This window comes from Aquarana catesbeiana, linkage group LG03 (assembly GCF_042186555.1).
Source record: "Aquarana catesbeiana isolate 2022-GZ linkage group LG03, ASM4218655v1, whole genome shotgun sequence".
NCBI classification, from domain to species: domain Eukaryota; kingdom Metazoa; phylum Chordata; class Amphibia; order Anura; family Ranidae; genus Aquarana; species Aquarana catesbeiana.
This window is the reverse complement of record NC_133326.1, coordinates 455174852-455195593: the sequence shown is the minus strand read 5'-3', so window position 1 is coordinate 455195593 and position 20742 is coordinate 455174852. Positions and strand designations below refer to the sequence as shown.

Below are 20742 nucleotides of genomic sequence, written 5' to 3'. Positions count from 1 at the left end.
TTTGCCTAGTTTAGAAAATATGAAAGTTAACACTGCTCTAGCCATTTTTTATTTTTGCACGTGCACTTTTTGTGCCTAAAGATTATTTAAACCCCCAAAACAGTATATAGTTTCTGAAAGCAGAAACCCCATAAAATAAGATGATTATATGAATATCCCCATGCAGCTTTAACACGTTACCCTAAGAGCTGACTAACACCAAATGTGAATAGAAATGGAATAAATACAAATTATATAAAAAAATTACAAATTACTTTATTGAGCATCAATAAAAAGACTACTAAGATGCAAACAGTTGGCTTGATAGGTAGCTTAATGTTACATAAAGACCACCATCAATTATTGATACATAGGCAATTTTATTCAAGGCAGCTTTGCGAATAAATCCCAATGCATTTTGATTTTGAACAAATCTTCCTCAGGGAAAACAATGGTCAGTCTAAAATATAGATGCTTAATTTTGTAAAAACGTCATATGTACAGTACAGGCACATTAAGTATAACATAATACAGTAAAAAAAGCTAAAACTCCATCAGCACTAATAAGCCCAATAATGAAATGTGTCTATATGTCCTCAATCATCCCCACAATGTAAAGCCAGAGGAACACAAAGGGCACAAAAAAAACCCTATGAGAATCTAAATTTAAAAAAGTAAATGTCAAATACCCATTAAGAGGATTTTTATAAACCAAAAAAAAAAGATTTTTTTTCAAATATAGTCTTACCAGACTAAACAGAGCAAGGGTGTGGATTGATGTATTTAGATGAGCCTCACCAAAATATAGCCAAAGTCACAGCATAGACATAAGGATAGGTCCATATTCTAAGAGGAAAAAAATCAAAGGTAAACCATTATAAACATCCCAAATTAGTATGTCTATCGAATTACACAGTTAAATGTCAAAAATGAATAATACCTCGACTGCCAATAATCTAAAACCACCAGGCAGATGTCCTTAGAAATTCCAAAACAAGTAACCCTTTAACCACTTCCCACCCAAGGATGTCATATGACGTCTTTGACTTTCAGTGGGAATATCTGAATGATGCCTGCAGCTACAGGCATCATTCATATATCCTTGTTTTTAGCCAGCGATTCTGTGCACCATAAGAATGATCATAGTAGTGGTTCATTCTTACAGGTGACGGGAGGGGACATCCCCCCTTCCGTCACCATCCGGTGCTTCTCCGGCTCTCCTGTGCCATCGGGGACCCAGAGAAAGAATCAGCTGCTGCCGGATGACGACCATAGAGATTTCTGGTGACCAGATGGTCACCAGTCATCTCTATGACCATCGGAGGCCCAGGTGCGACGTTATGACGTCACGCCCGGGCTGTGGATGTAAACAAGGCCATGATCGCGGCTGGTAAGCATGAGATTTTGGATTTTTTTTTTGATCTCATGCTTTCCAGGCTGGAGGAGAAATGTGGGGTCTTATTGACCCCGCATCTCTCCATAAAGGTGATTTTTACATGTAGGAGAGGAGTGCCAGAATAGGCCCGGTATGGAAGTGGTTAAGGAACTAAATAAATTACAGGATCAACTTATCAGCATTACTCGGAGGACCTGTGGCAAAGAGAACTAGCACTATTGTATTAATAAGTAAGGGTGGTAAGCTATATTGAGCTACCTATCAGCCGATTGTTGTTTATGGCTGGTTTCACGGGGGCATTCAGTTTTATAGTTCAGTCACTTTTTTTTATAAAAAAATGGCTCAAAAATGGATATGGATGTAAATTTTTACATTCCGTTTTCATGTCCACTGACATGCATTTTTTACAAAAAAAAAGTAACTGAACTTCAAACACTGTATATAGCTGGTTGCTAAGCAGGGGGCCGGGAAGCCAGCTGCCACGTCCTCAAAAATCGATGAGTCATCAGCTGTCAGCGGAGTTTCCCGCTGACAGCTAAATGTAAAAAAAAAAATTGCCAGCAAAAAAACAGCAAAAAACGGTGTGTATGGATTCGGAGGGAACCACCCCACGCCAATTTTTTTTTTAAATGCCCCCCAAAATCCATGGCAGACCCTTATCCAAGTATGCAGCTTGGCAGGTCAGGAAATGGAGGGGATGAGTGAGCGCCCCCCCTCCTGAAACATACCAGTCCGTAAGCCCTCAACATGGGGGGGTGGGTGCTTTTTTGGTGAATGGGTAGGGGTACGATGTACCCCTACCCATTCACATAGGGGGGCAGGGATCTGGGTGCTCCCTTGTTAAAGGGGGCTTCCAGATTCCTATAAGGCCCCCACCCACAGACCCGGGTTGTCAGGAAGAGGCCCTTGTCCCCATCAACATGGGGCCAAGATGCTTTGGGGTGGGGGCGCAGAGCCCCCACTCCCCCATATTGAGGGCATCCCAACTGGTATGGTTCTGGAGGGGGAGGCACTCACTCATCCCCTCCCTTTCCTGACCTGCCGGCTGCATGCTCGGATAAGGGTCTGGTATGGATTTTGGGGGGAACCCCCACACCATTTGAAAAAAAAATTGGTGTGGAGGGTCCCCTCCGAATCCATACTAGCTATAGTATAGAATGATACTTCAAAAAAGAGTCTGATAGGGCTGCACACCCCAAAACAAATGTTTGCAGAAAAGAAAATAGAAGTTCCCTGTGGGGTTTATTAGCAGCAATTGTAAGTCAAAAAAAGGGATTTTTGTTAAAAAATGATTTTATTGACAAAATACTCTGGACATATATCATACAAAGCAAAACAAAACAAAAGTTTAAAAACATGAGCTCCGGTTTACATAATGCGAGTGGATTGGGTAGAAAATTGGTCAATGAATTGGTATCCTTTTTTGACTTACAATTGCTGCTAAAAAAAACCCACGGGGAACTTCTATTTTCTACTCAGAATCCATACTAGACCCGAAGCGCCTGGTATGGACCTGGGGGGGACCCCATGTCGTTTTTTTTTTCAGTTTTTGTTGCCGGCAATTTTTTTTTACATTCAGCTGTCAGCGGAAAGCAATGCTGACAGTTGATGACTCATCGGTTGTTAAGGACGGGGTGGCCAGCTTCCTGGCCCCCTGCTTAGCAACCAGCTATATACAGTGTGTTTAATGAGGGGAAAAAAAGGGTTTAAAAAGGATGTCAGCAGATCGAATGTAAGTGGATCGTCCGCTAACATCTGTTTTTCGTCCGTTCTGGGTTTTTTTAATGGAAGAAACATAGGGTTTTATTCCATCTTAAGAAACAGAGCTTAGCGGAGATGGATGTCAGCAGATGATCCGATAACATCCGCTTGTCCATAGAGATACATATATGTCCATTTTTCATCTGCCAACGGATGGCAGAAAATGGACATATGGAACGCCCATGTGAAAGGACCCTTATTTGTCTTTTTTTTATGTTCAATAAAGTTTGTAATTTTTAAAAGCAATTTGTATTTATTGGTGCCAAAAAATCCTAGCCTAGATTTTCTTTTCACTGTAACACTATTATGGATGTGGCACCCTGGTGTTCATCAAACCAGTTTTCAAACCTAGCACCAAATGTGGTTTACACATAAATAATTAAAATATGCAGCAGTCAAAAATACCCTAAATAAAATACTGTATATATAAACACAAATGTGAATAACACAAACCCAATAATCATATATCAAAATACCATAAACCTCTACACACATATATAATATTCCAGACCATCCAAATAAATACTGATCTGTGCTCATGATCTTTGTTGTGAAAACTTCATACAAATGTTTTTACTTTAAGTGACAAAATAGTACAAAGTATAAGGGTTTCGGAGTACACAAAATTATAAAAAACACAAAAATATTCAGTTCCCTTTAAATGATGGAATGTGCATCAGAAATGCATTTTTATCTTCATTCCTTTTTACATCATGCCATCCACAGTGCCCAATGATCACCATAAGGCATGACATTGTGTGCCACATTGTTATTTTGTTTTGCCCTTTGTGTGTTTTGGGCATGCTCTCACCTTTGATATTCGACCTCTTAAGTTAGAGGAGGTCAAACCCTTAATCTGTTTTACCCACTCAGTATGAATATTCCAGGTAATACGCAAGCAATTGCAAACCAATCATAGTACTTTCCATAAAAATACAATTTATTAAAACAAGAGATAAAATCACACTCACATATTCAGGTGTAGAAAACCACTGTTTCATAAATGATGCCACTCCAGGTACATCATATACATGAAACCACTTTGCTAGTACATAGTACGTATACACCGATCCCACTTCCTAACACATTGAGACACACCCCTTCAATTTGATAATGTCACAGGTCCGACTTATGCCTAAGTGCCTAAGTGGTTCTATAGCAAAGCGTTATCATACTGCCCTGGGATCTCAGATATAATGGAATTTATAAACCTAAAATAATCAAATATAACCCCCCATACCTCATACTCTATATCCCTACAAGTGAAGTATCCCTAACTAAAACTAGTAATGGGCCGGTTCGGTTCACACCAGAACTCCCAAACAGGGAAAAGGTTCAGACCAGAGCCCTGAACTCTATTAAAGTTTATGGGACCTGTTCATGAAAAATCAAAAGTCTCCATTTTCAGGGCTTATATGCCGGTTATTAGTCATAAAAAAGGTATGGGGGCCCGGGGACTGCCCTGGGGGGGCATTTATCAATGTATAAAAAACTTTTAAAAAATATAGTTTTTAAAGGAGCAGTGATTTTAATGATGCTTAAAGTGAAACAATAAAAATGAAAAATTGATTTAAATATAGTGCCTGGGGGGTCCCCTTAGTCTGCCTGCAAAGTGGCCTATCTGTACCGTGTATAGAACCTGCTGCAGCAAAACTGACATTTGCGAAAAAAAAAATTACATTTAAAATGATTTTCCCGGCTTCAAAAAAAAAAACAAAAAACATGGCCGGCAATAGAAAAAAAAAAAAAAACACGACGAGTGGAACCCCCATGCCAAAATTTAAAAATAAATAAATGGTGTGGGGTCCTTCCCAAAATCCATTCCAGACCCTTATCCGAGCATGCAGCCTGTCAGGCCAGGAAAGGGGGGATGAGCGAGCACCCCCCCCTCCAGAAACAATACCAGGCCACATGCTCTCATTGTGCCCCCCATTCCAAAGCACTTTTTCCCCATGTTGATGGGGACACGGGCCTCTTTCCGACAACCCTAGGCGGTGGGGGTCTGCAGGCAGGGGGCTTATTGGAATCTGAAAGCCCCATTTAACAAGGGGGCCCCCAGATCCCCCCCATGTGAATGAGTAGTGGGTAAATTGTACCCCCTACTCGTTCACCAAAAAACCCATCAAAAATAGATAAAGACACAAGTCAGTTCTTGAAATTTCCTTTATTAAAAACAAAAAACAAAAAAAAATGTTATCCCGCCCCTTACCTATTTAAGAACTGTCAGATGGAAGAGCAGACATTGGGTGGTAAGCCTTCGTCACGGGGCGGAGTATTTTTTTTTTACGGGTCCGGCAATGCAGTAGGCATCATGATTGACAATGGATCTATATTAGGGGTATGTATTTTTGACACTTTTTGTTGGTGACTGAGTAGAGGTACAATGTACCCCATACTCATTCACATGGGGGGGCAAGATCCCTGAGCCCACCTGTTAAAGGGAGCTTCCCAAATCCACTAAGCCACCTGCCCACAGACCCCCACAACCACTGCCCAGGGTTGTCGGGAAAAGTTCCTTGTCCCCTCAACATGGGGACAAGATGCTTAGGGGTTGGGGGGGCAGAGCCCCCACTGCCCCAAAGCACCTCCCCATGTTGAGGGAATGTGGCCTGGTATGGTTCAGGAGGGGGATGCTCACTTGACCCCCTTTCCTGGCCTGCCAGGCTTCATGCTCAGATAAGGGTCTGGTATGGATTTTGGGAAGCCCCCATGCCATTTAAAAAAAAATGCCTGTCAGTGTTAGTAGAGGAAAAGCTGATACACAGATTTTCCTGTTTACACTGTGATCAGCTGTGATTGGACACAGCTGATCACATGGTAAAGAGCCTACGTCATAGGCTCTTTACCTCAATCGAAGATACGGTGTGTCAGACTGACACACCACACCACAGATCGCCTTGCTGCAATAGCGGCTTATCCTGCTGAACATCATATGATGCCCAGTCAGGATAACAGAATCACTTTCCGGCCATCATTTTGCTATATGGCGGGCAGGAAGTGGTTAAAGTGGAACTTTACCCATAACAACTTGTTAAAATATAATGTTCTTTAGCAAGGAACACACATTCCACATTAATAATTATGCTACCAAAATGAGTGTGTGCTGTGAATTGCCTCCAGCATTCTTCCTGTTACCTCTTGCTGGAGGATGCCATCTTGCTGAAGTCCAAAACCCCAGCAGGAAAAAAATAAAGCGGAACTAAACCCATGAATTTACCAGTTTCAAAAAACAGTTACATTCCTGGAATGCTGGAAATGTGTCACATTTAATTGTGTCCTCAACCAAACTGTCAAACCATCAAATGGCTGGTGTCATAACTGATCACTTGTGCAGCACCATGGCAGCTGCAGTTCAAACAGAAGCAGCTTCCTTGGCTGTAAAGGATAGGAGAGCATAATTACGCTTTAACTAGTTGCCACCTGCCCACCGTCAAATGACGGCGGGGCAGCTCTCATTCTGGGACACCGTCATATCCCAGAAAGGCCACTCTCGCTCACATGCGGGGACGTGCAACGCGGCGGTCGTGGCCACGTTGTGTTGCTAGGACATGGTGCGACCCCAATCTCTGTAAAGAGCCCCGTCTGCTGCTCTCTAACCATGTGATCGGCTGTGTCCAGTCACAGCTGGTCACATGTAAAGACGCAGATGACGGTAATTGGCGCTCCTTGCCTCACACTGACAGAGTGTGTGGTGAGGAGAGCCGATTAGCGGCATCTCCACGCAGGAGGACATTTACACATGTAATCAGGGCACTGATTATCAGTGCCCTGATTACAATATAGTGCCAGTAGTGTCACCAATCAGTGCCCACCATTGCCCACCAGTGCCAGCAATCAGTGCCCACCAGTTGCAGCACTGTGCCATCAATTAGTGCCCATTAGTGATGCCAGTCAGTACTGGCTATTAGTGCCGCCTATCAGTGCTGGCCATCACTGCTGTTGATCAATGTCCATCAGTGCCACCCATCAATGCCCATCAGTGCCCATCAGTACCGCCTATCTGTGCCACCTATCAGTTCCCACCAGTACCGCCTATCAGTGCTCACCAGTACCACCTATTAGCGCCCATCAGTGCCACTTAACAGTGCCCATCAGTGCTGCCTATCAGTGCTCATCAGTGCCACATATTAGTGCCACCTATCAGTGCCCATAAGTGCGGCATATTAGTGCCTCCTCATCAGTGCCACCTAATCAGTGCCCATTAGTGCCGCCTCATCGGTGCCCATAAGTGCCACCTCATCAATGCCCACCAGTTCAACCTACCAGTGCTCATCAGTGCCACCTCATCAGCGTACCTCAGTGAAAGAGAAAAATGACTTAGTTACAGAAACAAAGTAAAACTTTTTTTTTTCAACATTTTTGGTCTGTTTTTTTTTTTTTAGTAAAAAATAAAAAAACCAGCAGTGATTAATACCACCAAAAGAAAGCTCCATTTGTGTGAAGAAAATTATATAAAAATTTGTTTGGGTACAGTGTAGCATGACCGCGACAGCGCTGAAAGCTGAAAAATGGCTTGGGCAGGAAGGGGGTGTAAGCTCCCTGTAGGCAAGTGGTTAAAGAGGTTGTAAACCTCCCTTTGCAATTTGTACCTATAGGTAAGCTTAGAATAAGGCTTACCTATAGGTACTGTGAAAATTGCCTAAACGTTTAGGAGATATTTACTGTATACTGCACCGATTATGTCACCGGCGCATGCTCTGTGAAGAAACACCCCCGTGCCGTTTCTTCACAAGTGAGTGCCATGACTGGCGGCTCCCACGCGCATGCTTGAGAGTGACGTCACCAGGCTTTGGTCAGTCACAGAGCTGCAGTCTGCGGCTCTTGAAGGAAGAGGGGCGAAGATGGATGTGGCCTGCAGCGGGGACAGCACGGGCTTCGTTTGCAGGTAAGTGTCACATAATGTGCTAGTATGCAATGCATACTAGCACATTATTCTTTTACTTTGCAGGGTAAAAGAAAGGAAGTAAAACCCATTAGGGTTTACTTCCCCCACTTGCCGACTGCTGGACGTCCATGGACGTCCTGGGCTTTATGGTGGTATATCTGAATGATGCCTGAAGCTACAGGCATCATTCAGATATCAGCGTTTTCAGCCCCTAATTTTCTACACCATAAGAATGATCATAGCGGGTGGTCAGCCGCTAGATCGTTCTTACGGGCAGCGAGAGGGAATGCCTCCCCCCTCCCGCCCCCCCTCCGGTGCTTCTACCAATTCACCCCTGCGATCAGTGAGCCGGAGAATGGATCCGCCGGCCCCGGATGTCCACCATAGAGATTTCCGGTGGACCAGATGGTCGCTGGAGTCTCTATAATCATCGGAAGCCAGGCGCGATGTTATGACGTCATGCCCGGCCTCTGCATTCAAAAAAATGGTGCTGCACCCCATATCTCTAAGGAGGGCCTGTCATGCCATATTCCTATTATAAGGGATGTTTACATTCCTTGTAATAGGAATAAAAGTGATCAAAACATTTTTTTAAAAAAGTGTCAAATTAGAAAATTTTAAGTAAAATTAACAATAAAAAAAAAAAAATTTAAAGTGCCCCTGTCCCCGTGTGCTCTCACGCAGAAGCGAACGCATACGTAAGTCCCGCCCACATATGAAAACGGTGTTCAAACCACACATGTGAGGTTTTACCGCGAACATTAGAGAGAGAGCAATAATTATAGCCCTAGACCTCCTCTGTATCTCAAAACATGTAACTAGTAAAACATTTTAATACGTCGCCTATGGGGATTTTTAAGTACTGAAGTTTGGCGCCATTCCACGAGCATGTTCAATTTTGAAGAGTGACATGTTAGGTATCTATTTACTTGGCGCAACTTCATCTTTCACATTATGCAAAAAAATTGGGCTAACTTTACTGTTTTATTTTTCTTAAAGCATGAAACTGTTTTTTTTCCAAACAAAAATGCATTTGAAAAATTGCTGCGCAAATACCATGCGAAATAAAAAGCTGCAATGACCCCCATTTTATTCTCTAGGGTTGACTCGGTTGAATTGATGATAGGCAACTCCTATCCTCATATTGATTAGTGGTTCCAAATTAATAATAACTACTGCAGTAGGGAACAGACACAAAAGATACGCTCAGCATCTATCCTAAATTACTGTTCTGCTTTATTATGACGCAATTGAAGGTTTTTATGCACATGATTACGTAGGTATCACATTAATATTACAATTGTACATTTATGGTAACAAGGGGCGTTACATAGGCAGGCTAATTCTAATCAGGACTCGAAAGAATGTAAACATTTACTGAAAACATTATTAGTGCCGTGTGCACAGTGAGGGCAGTGTGCAATACATACAAAATACAATACAATTATATACAGAACTTACAAATTTCCATTACAGTCTCCCCTCTTTTGATCAATATTTTGATCACTAACCATACCTGCTATCACCTTTAACCTGGAACCTCCACATGCTTAGGTGGAGGTAGTCCTGGCCAAAGAGGCAAAAAAAAACTCCATTGTGTAGAAAATAATAGCTGAGCAACTTTTTCATTACCAAATGACTTTTCATTGTGAAAAACAAATGATTGATAAGACATATTTACAGAGTACTGGCTGTACACTCCTGTGGCCAGAATGGCCTTCTAGCTGAATTGTGGACATGCTGACTTATCAGCATATGTAAACACAGACAATTCTACATATAATGGAAGACGTACAAAAGACAAATATGACTTCAACATGGCTAAACTATTTTTCAAATATATATATATCCCTTACAATTAAAGTAATTTAATCAAAAAGTACCCTAGACTGTGATCACAAGAGGGAAACAAATCAAACACAGAGATTTCTTTAATTTAGTCATTTTTGCAGTGTCTGGTGTGGATCCAGGTGACTTTTCCTTCACGTTTTGCAAAAACTGTACATGAAACAGATGCTGTATTGAGTCTCCAAACATTTCCTTATATATAAATGTCTCTTAAAAATCCACAAGTCACCTGGCTTTAGTTTTAGATCCTTCCAAACTTTTAGGATCTGGAATTGGGGAGAAAACACATAAATGAGTTTGTCAAAAACCTTAAAAGATCAGCAACATTCTCCGTGAGATCCGAATGGAGGACTTCAGCTGCTGAGACAAAATATAAGCAAGTGAGTAACACACTCCCAAACAAAATCTCATAGGGAGAGAGTCCAATATCCCCCTTAGGGGCTTCATAAAATAGAAGAAAACATTCAGGCAAAAGTTTTCTAGTTTCTTACTCTACTTTGTCCGCTACATTGTAGACAGTAAGGGGTGTAAAAATAAAACCTCAAAACTTCTAGTAAGGACTCTCCTATAAAAAATGATTTCCTCTGTTACTCTCTGTACTTTCTGCACTCTGTACTTACAAACTACTTCTGATAACACTTTTTACTGTGGCCTTTGCAGTAGCATTTGCCACTGGACATCCAAAAAAACATGTCCATACAGACAAAATGCATACTCGTAAGATCCTGACTTGGGCATCTGGATATATCTTTTTTGTAATCTCTGGGAGGGATGTTCAGCTTTTGGTAACCCCTTTGGTAATAGGTAAAACAAGAAGTGGTGTGTTATAAAAACAACTGTGGTGAACCCTGGCTCTATCCCACGCTCATTTACTAAGGCAGCCATAACTGCTTGTGACTCATGACACGGTCCATGTGTCAAGCTGAAGGGAAAAGAGTGGCTGGCAGACATAAATGATCACCTTTTCCAAAGTCCTGTTTCATAAGAAGTTGCCCCCTGTGGACCACTTGTTCTTCTCGTTCTGGGGTCCTTAAAGTTGAATTATTAATCCCAGCTATACTGGGCCAGAACTAGGGTGGAATCTGTGAGTTGCACAGACCCATCAAGTGTCCGGGGCTGTAAATGCAGCATCCTTAGAGTCACCTGGTCTGCTTCCATGTGTGAAAGTTAATATGGCTACCTCAGCAAGAAGCTGGAAGGCTGAAAACAGCCGATCAAATTAACTTGGCATGCTTGGTTGGTTTACCTGCCGAAGTAAAAACAAACTTCTGGCCCTTCAAATGGAACCAAAAGCTCTCTATATCTCGACTATCTATATAAATATACACTCTTTTTATAGCTCACAGGCTTTGCTAAAACATGGAGCTCTGCTTCTTGAGCTGGGGAAAAAGGATCCAATGACTTTGAATACAGAGTATCCTTCTGGGTGATAAACTGCATACTCAAATCTACAAAAAATGAAATATCTGGGTCTTCAGGGAGTGTGTCCCGCACTGGGCTCACAGCAGCTGATTCCTACACCATCAATTTAACACATGCGTCTTTTCCTTTCTTTTGTATAAATGTACGCATTTTTCATTGTTAGATTTGTACATAAATAAACTCATATTTTAAACCTTTCATTAGACAAACATTTAGTTAGCTGTAAATTTGCTGCACAGAATGTCGGACCATTGACCAAAACAATATCTAACTTTGTCTAATAGCACCTTTGCATAAAAGCTACAGCTCTGATATATCGGGGTGAACCCTTCATTACTGGGTCCAGCTTGCATAAATATATTACAATGTCTTGTTTTCTATCACACTATTTGTGTAAGAACTCCAGTCTCATGTTTCAAAAGACAACTTTTTCCTGGCAATATTATAATAAATGATAACAATACCCTGCGGTCATGGAGAGATGCCCATAAATCCAAACTATTCTTCTGCTTATACCACTTCACTTACAAGAAAAATGGGCACATCATTTCACAAACCACACATTCTGCTTTGGATTTCAAAAATAAAAATAAATAAAAACAAAAGGACCAAGAATCTGTATGATGGACCAGAAAGCATCAAAAACTATAAAACAACTGGCTGCAGGCGGCATCTATCCTAACAGGGTGTGTGGACTTGATGTGATGGGTCTGTTATATTTAAATTTTATTTATTATTACTCTCACATCATGGACCGCACATCAAGTTTTCATCAAAAACCTTACAATATCATTTTTGTAGAAAAACTTCTTATGTATTCCATCCATCTTGGCTTTGTTAAATATTATGGCAGCTTTATTCCAAATAACAACCTCATCTTAATCTTTTTTTTCTCTCAATAAGGGCTTATTGTATAAATGTAAAATTACAAATTTGTTATCTTAATCTAAACTAATCCCATTCATTACAAATTTCCTCATTAACCTCGACTTCATTTCCAACCAAAGGTTGTCTAAACCAGTTTCAATATATCTATATTATTAATAAAATTGTTAAACTCATATTAGAAATTAATACTCATTACTACTTAATTTTACTTAATTTCCCTTTTTTAAATGCACTGTTTCCACTATCAAAGGATATTCAATTTGTGTAATACACGGTTAAATGTAACCTTCATTTTACCATGTTTGGAAAACAGATTAAAAATAATTGTGATCACATTGTTTACCATTAGATTCGTTAACCCGGCACATTTTGTTATAAATGTTTTGTCTAAAAAACAGAAATTGGCATGGTGTCTTTCCAGCTTATCACTAACCTCTCATCCCAGCCACATTTCTTTCATGAGAGCACAAAGGAGGGGGTCACATCTGCGTACATGACACACACAAGCAATAGAACTAAAGGTCCCAGCATTCGCACACACGTACACCAATATCTCTCTAAAATCACTTACATTTTTCCCATTTGTACACAACACATGCATATCATTCTCTCACTTTCTTTTAACTCTTTAATATTTCCCTGCCTAAATTCTGCTTTCCTTATTTTGTTTAAATAACTTTTATATCTAGCTTCTATGATCAGATGGGGAGCCAGAGTGCTCATCCCATCTTCCCTCTCTGACAACATATAAAGTATTCTGTTTTACCTCTCATTTCTCTGTTTCTGACTTTTTTACTAGTTGTAGTGCCTGATCCCAAATTCATCCCACAACTTAACATGAAAATGTCCCTTTCTGTCTAGTTCTAATGTCACCCTTGATCCATCCTGCTCACATAGATAGCTGTTTCTTTAGCTATTTACTCTGCACGATTCTTAGTCCCTGTGGACTTTGGTAACCCAGTTACCCATTGTGGATCCCTGTCCATTCTAACCATTAATCTAGGGGCTCAGTACAGGCGGAACCGCACCTTTGGTTCATATGTAGCGCTCCTCTTGCGCCGGGCATTTTTGAGGGTCTCTTACCCTTCATTCCCTTACTTAATTCAATGCCCATAATGACTGGCCAGTCTTCTCTCTTCTCTACTTGTGCCTATACCCTCTTGCCTCTAAACTACTTTATCTAGCAGATGTACTACATATACCTGTGAACAGCACTATTCTTCCCTTTCTTATTTATAACACTCCGATGGACAATAGACAGGGACAACATAACATATAACCACCAATCAATACAGTTCGATTAAGGGGAGTAAAATAGGTACCCTTTGTCCCGAAAATGCCTTACCGATCCAGGAAGTCTGATAACTCAAATGTAAGCAAAAGGCTTACCTCAGCCGGCTGATTATCAGAAATTCCCGGATCGTCTCAAGCTCCTCGTTTCGGATACTCAGGGTCACCTGGAATCCCCTCCTGGCTGGCTCGCCATGCTGACTCGGTTGAATTGATGATAGGCAACTCCTATCCTCATATTGATTAGTGGTTCCAAATTAATAATAACTACTGCAGTAGGGAACAGACACAAAAGATACGCTCAGCATCTATCCTAAATTACTGTTCTGCTTTATTATGACGCAATTGAAGGTTTTTATGCACATGATTACGTAGGTATCACATTAATATTACAATTGTACATTTATGGTAACAAGGGGCGTTACATAGGCAGGCTAATTCTAATCAGGACTCGAAAGAATGTAAACATTTACTGAAAACATTATTAGTGCCGTGTGCACAGTGAGGGCAGTGTGCAATACATACAAAATACAATACAATTATATACAGAACTTACAAATTTCCATTACAGTCTCCCCTCTTTTGATCAATATTTTGATCACTAACCATACCTGCTATCACCTTTAACCTGGAACCTCCACATGCTTAGGTGGAGGTAGTCCTGGCCAAAGAGGCAAAAAAAAACTCCATTGTGTAGAAAATAATAGCTGAGCAACTTTTTCATTACCAAATGACTTTTCATTGTGAAAAACAAATGATTGATAAGACATATTTACAGAGTACTGGCTGTACACTCCTGTGGCCAGAATGGCCTTCTAGCTGAATTGTGGACATGCTGACTTATCAGCATATGTAAACACAGACAATTCTACATATAATGGAAGACGTACAAAAGACAAATATGACTTCAACATGGCTAAACTATTTTTCAAATATATATATATCCCTTACAATTAAAGTAATTTAATCAAAAAGTACCCTAGACTGTGATCACAAGAGGGAAACAAATCAAACACAGAGATTTCTTTAATTTAGTCATTTTTGCAGTGTCTGGTGTGGATCCAGGTGACTTTTCCTTCACGTTTTGCAAAAACTGTACATGAAACAGATGCTGTATTGAGTCTCCAAACATTTCCTTATATATAAATGTCTCTTAAAAATCCACAAGTCACCTGGCTTTAGTTTTAGATCCTTCCAAACTTTTAGGATCTGGAATTGGGGAGAAAACACATAAATGAGTTTGTCAAAAACCTTAAAAGATCAGCAACATTCTCCGTGAGATCCGAATGGAGGACTTCAGCTGCTGAGACAAAATATAAGCAAGTGAGTAACACACTCCCAAACAAAATCTCATAGGGAGAGAGTCCAATATCCCCCTTAGGGGCTTCATAAAATAGAAGAAAACATTCAGGCAAAAGTTTTCTAGTTTCTTACTCTACTTTGTCCGCTACATTGTAGACAGTAAGGGGTGTAAAAATAAAACCTCAAAACTTCTAGTAAGGACTCTCCTATAAAAAATGATTTCCTCTGTTACTCTCTGTACTTTCTGCACTCTGTACTTACAAACTACTTCTGATAACACTTTTTACTGTGGCCTTTGCAGTAGCATTTGCCACTGGACATCCAAAAAAACATGTCCATACAGACAAAATGCATACTCGTAAGATCCTGACTTGGGCATCTGGATATATCTTTTTTGTAATCTCTGGGAGGGATGTTCAGCTTTTGGTAACCCCTTTGGTAATAGGTAAAACAAGAAGTGGTGTGTTATAAAAACAACTGTGGTGAACCCTGGCTCTATCCCACGCTCATTTACTAAGGCAGCCATAACTGCTTGTGACTCATGACACGGTCCATGTGTCAAGCTGAAGGGAAAAGAGTGGCTGGCAGACATAAATGATCACCTTTTCCAAAGTCCTGTTTCATAAGAAGTTGCCCCCTGTGGACCACTTGTTCTTCTCGTTCTGGGGTCCTTAAAGTTGAATTATTAATCCCAGCTATACTGGGCCAGAACTAGGGTGGAATCTGTGAGTTGCACAGACCCATCAAGTGTCCGGGGCTGTAAATGCAGCATCCTTAGAGTCACCTGGTCTGCTTCCATGTGTGAAAGTTAATATGGCTACCTCAGCAAGAAGCTGGAAGGCTGAAAACAGCCGATCAAATTAACTTGGCATGCTTGGTTGGTTTACCTGCCGAAGTAAAAACAAACTTCTGGCCCTTCAAATGGAACCAAAAGCTCTCTATATCTCGACTATCTATATAAATATACACTCTTTTTATAGCTCACAGGCTTTGCTAAAACATGGAGCTCTGCTTCTTGAGCTGGGGAAAAAGGATCCAATGACTTTGAATACAGAGTATCCTTCTGGGTGATAAACTGCATACTCAAATCTACAAAAAATGAAATATCTGGGTCTTCAGGGAGTGTGTCCCGCACTGGGCTCACAGCAGCTGATTCCTACACCATCAATTTAACACATGCGTCTTTTCCTTTCTTTTGTATAAATGTACGCATTTTTCATTGTTAGATTTGTACATAAATAAACTCATATTTTAAACCTTTCATTAGACAAACATTTAGTTAGCTGTAAATTTGCTGCACAGAATGTCGGACCATTGACCAAAACAATATCTAACTTTGTCTAATAGCACCTTTGCATAAAAGCTACAGCTCTGATATATCGGGGTGAACCCTTCATTACTGGGTCCAGCTTGCATAAATATATTACAATGTCTTGTTTTCTATCACACTATTTGTGTAAGAACTCCAGTCTCATGTTTCAAAAGACAACTTTTTCCTGGCAATATTATAATAAATGATAACAATACCCTGCGGTCATGGAGAGATGCCCATAAATCCAAACTATTCTTCTGCTTATACCACTTCACTTACAAGAAAAATGGGCACATCATTTCACAAACCACACATTCTGCTTTGGATTTCAAAAATAAAAATAAATAAAAACAAAAGGACCAAGAATCTGTATGATGGACCAGAAAGCATCAAAAACTATAAAACAACTGGCTGCAGGCGGCATCTATCCTAACAGGGTGTGTGGACTTGATGTGATGGGTCTGTTATATTTAAATTTTATTTATTATTACTCTCACATCATGGACCGCACATCAAGTTTTCATCAAAAACCTTACAATATCATTTTTGTAGAAAAACTTCTTATGTATTCCATCCATCTTGGCTTTGTTAAATATTATGGCAGCTTTATTCCAAATAACAACCTCATCTTAATCTTTTTTTTCTCTCAATAAGGGCTTATTGTATAAATGTAAAATTACAAATTTGTTATCTTAATCTAAACTAATCCCATTCATTACAAATTTCCTCATTAACCTCGACTTCATTTCCAACCAAAGGTTGTCTAAACCAGTTTCAATATATCTATATTATTAATAAAATTGTTAAACTCATATTAGAAATTAATACTCATTACTACTTAATTTTACTTAATTTCCCTTTTTTAAATGCACTGTTTCCACTATCAAAGGATATTCAATTTGTGTAATACACGGTTAAATGTAACCTTCATTTTACCATGTTTGGAAAACAGATTAAAAATAATTGTGATCACATTGTTTACCATTAGATTCGTTAACCCGGCACATTTTGTTATAAATGTTTTGTCAAAAAAACAGAAATTGGCATGGTGTCTTTCCAGCTTATCACTAACCTCTCATCCCAGCCACATTTCTTTCATGAGAGCACAAAGGAGGGGGTCACATCTGCGTACATGACACACACAAGCAATAGAACTAAAGGTCCCAGCATTCGCACACACGTACACCAATATCTCTCTAAAATCACTTACATTTTTCCCATTTGTACACAACACATGCATATCATTCTCTCACTTTCTTTTAACTCTTTAATATTTCCCTGCCTAAATTCTGCTTTCCTTATTTTGTTTAAATAACTTTTATATCTAGCTTCTATGATCAGATGGGGAGCCAGAGTGCTCATCCCATCTTCCCTCTCTGACAACATATAAAGTATTCTGTTTTACCTCTCATTTCTCTGTTTCTGACTTTTTTACTAGTTGTAGTGCCTGATCCCAAATTCATCCCACAACTTAACATGAAAATGTCCCTTTCTGTCTAGTTCTAATGTCACCCTTGATCCATCCTGCTCACATAGATAGCTGTTTCTTTAGCTATTTACTCTGCACGATTCTTAGTCCCTGTGGACTTTGGTAACCCAGTTACCCATTGTGGATCCCTGTCCATTCTAACCATTAATCTAGGGGCTCAGTACAGGCGGAACCGCACCTTTGGTTCATATGTAGCGCTCCTCTTGCGCCGGGCATTTTTGAGGGTCTCTTACCCTTCATTCCCTTACTTAATTCAATGCCCATAATGACTGGCCAGTCTTCTCTCTTCTCTACTTGTGCCTATACCCTCTTGCCTCTAAACTACTTTATCTAGCAGATGTACTACATATACCTGTGAACAGCACTATTCTTCCCTTTCTTATTTATAACACTCCGATGGACAATAGACAGGGACAACATAACATATAACCACCAATCAATACAGTTCGATTAAGGGGAGTAAAATAGGTACCCTTTGTCCCGAAAATGCCTTACCGATCCAGGAAGTCTGATAACTCAAATGTAAGCAAAAGGCTTACCTCAGCCGGCTGATTATCAGAAATTCCCGGATCGTCTCAAGCTCCTCGTTTCGGATACTCAGGGTCACCTGGAATCCCCTCCTAAGGCAAAGCTCGCCATGCTGACTCGGTTGAATTGATGATAGGCAACTCCTATCCTCATATTGATTAGTGGTTCCAAATTAATAATAACTACTGCAGTAGGGAACAGACACAAAAGATACGCTCAGCATCTATCCTAAATTACTGTTCTGCTTTATTATGACGCAATTGAAGGTTTTTATGCACATGATTACGTAGGTATCACATTAATATTACAATTGTACATTTATGGTAACAAGGGGCGTTACATAGGCAGGCTAATTCTAATCAGGACTCGAAAGAATGTAAACATTTACTGAAAACATTATTAGTGCCGTGTGCACAGTGAGGGCAGTGTGCAATACATACAAAATACAATACAATTATATACAGAACTTACAAATTTCCATTACAGGGTCTCTGTTAAAAAATCATATATAATGTTTGGGGGTTCTATGTAGTTTTCTAGCAAAAAACGATGATTTTTATATGTAGGAGAGAAATGTCAGAATTGGCCTGGTGGGCAAGTGGTTAAGGCTGTCAGCAGATCGGCCTCTACAAACTCAGCAGTGCCTTAAAATGCCTAAAAATGGAGAGCAACTGAGCATGTGCAGAGCAGGTGAGACAGTGTATTACTGGATTATAAACAGTATAGGCACTTATTTTTTATGTTTTACATAGCTATACCTGCAAAAGGGGCCAGCCTGAAGTTATCTAGCAGGACTTAATTTTCTGCCTAAAGTTCCACTTTAAAGGCTAAGTTCATCTTTTTTTTTTTTTTTTCTTCCTAAATTCCAGCTCCAATGTACCAGTATAGCATTCATGTACTTTTTTTGCAAAAATATCAAAGCTTTCCATAAAATCCACAGACATGTACCTTACTGTCCTACATCCATGATTCAAAACGTATCTATTACTTCTGTCTTATGTTCTTACAGACTGTAGGTCATGACACAGAAAGGAGTTGACCAGCTGATCTCATTAGCACACCCCCTGCATCATCCACCTTCCCTTTCCCAGCTGCACGTTTTTTAAATGAAATGCAATCAGTGATCACCCTTCTCACTAAATACAGAATCAGATTGCATAGTGAATGGCCATCTTTATACAAGTACATAGAAGGGAGTGGACAGAAACACTCAGCTGGCAAGCCCCGTTCATAGGCCTGAACAGGCTGCCCTATACACAGCAATCGCCCCAAAGAAGCTTCAGGACTTTTTTTTTTTAGAGCAGAGCTTGGTGCATTTTTTACTGTGATTTTTGGTGCAGCGCATTTCTGAGATGCAAGGAAACACACAGATGTGAATGGAGCCTCATTGTTCTTGAGTTATCACACCAATTTCACTTTCAGGACCCATTCACATCTAGTATAGTGGGAGTAAACGTTCTGTGTCTCGTTTTTCCCATGACACGCATAGGGAAGCCCGTTGATTTAAATGGGCTGTGCTCTATGTGGCTTATGGGACATGTTGGCCTTTTGTGGGTTGCGTGTTTTTTTCTGTTCGCTTTGCAGCATTTGCCACTCGTTTATACACATGGCAAAATGTGTTTGCTTCTGTGTTTGGTGTGCCATTACCAATAATGGCATTGAAAGTGCAACTAGTAATTTTAGGTGTATAAATGTGGCCATACACTATACAATCTGATTGTACAATCCCTTTTAGATTTACCAAATTAATATAATAGGAGGAAACACCTATCTAGCCAATTTATACCTTCCTATACCTAAACTTTATATACCTAAAATTACTAGTTGCGCCTTCAGTGCCGTTAATTAACACACCAAACACAGAAGCAAACACACATTTTGTCATGTGAAAAAACGAATGGCAAATGCTACAAAACGCACAGTAAAAAACATGCAACCCACAAATTGCCAACATGTCCCATAAGCCACATATAGCACAACCAATTTAAATCAGCAGGTTCCCCTATGCGTTTCACAGGAAAAACAAGACACAAAATGTGTGTTCCCACTATGCTAGATGTGAATGGGACCTGAAAGTAAAATTGGTGCATTAACACAAGAACAATGAGGCTCCATTCACATCTGTGTGTTTCCTTGCATTTCAGAAATGCACCGCACCAAAAATTGTAGTAAAAAATGCACCAAGCTCTGCTCTAAAAAAAGTTATGAAGCTTCTTTGGGGCGATTGCTGCATGTAGGACAGCCCCTTCAGGTGGATTAGCTGCCCTATGTGTGATGAGTGAAAATGCTCCAAAACACCCCCCACCTCACTAGAAAAAAAGAAGGCATGTGGAAATTCGAATAAAAAATATTATTAAACCGCGCTAAGTAATAAAATAAACTAGAAGGTTGATATGGTGGAAATATGAATGCCACACCAAAAAATGCTAATTGAAAATTAAAAAACAAAAAAACAAAAATTCAAAAAAAGTGATAAAAAGAAAAGTCCAAAATATCTCCTGAGATGGGATCAATCTCCAGATCACAAGAGTCCTACAACATATATAGATCACAGTCCAAGGATTATAAGAGTAGGTTGCCCTTACCAGAACATCAATTATAATAGACGGATGGCTTAAACCCAGCCAGGGCCTTTGGGGTGG

At 40.0% G+C, this 20742-nt stretch overlaps 1 protein-coding gene across 2 annotated transcripts in view; it reads left to right on the top strand.

Annotated features, from left to right (window-relative positions):
• The window catches only part of GABRG2 (gamma-aminobutyric acid type A receptor subunit gamma2), a 364630-nt gene that overhangs the window by 122950 nt on the left and 220938 nt on the right, over positions 1-20742 (top strand). The gene's annotated exons all lie outside the window — the stretch shown is intronic.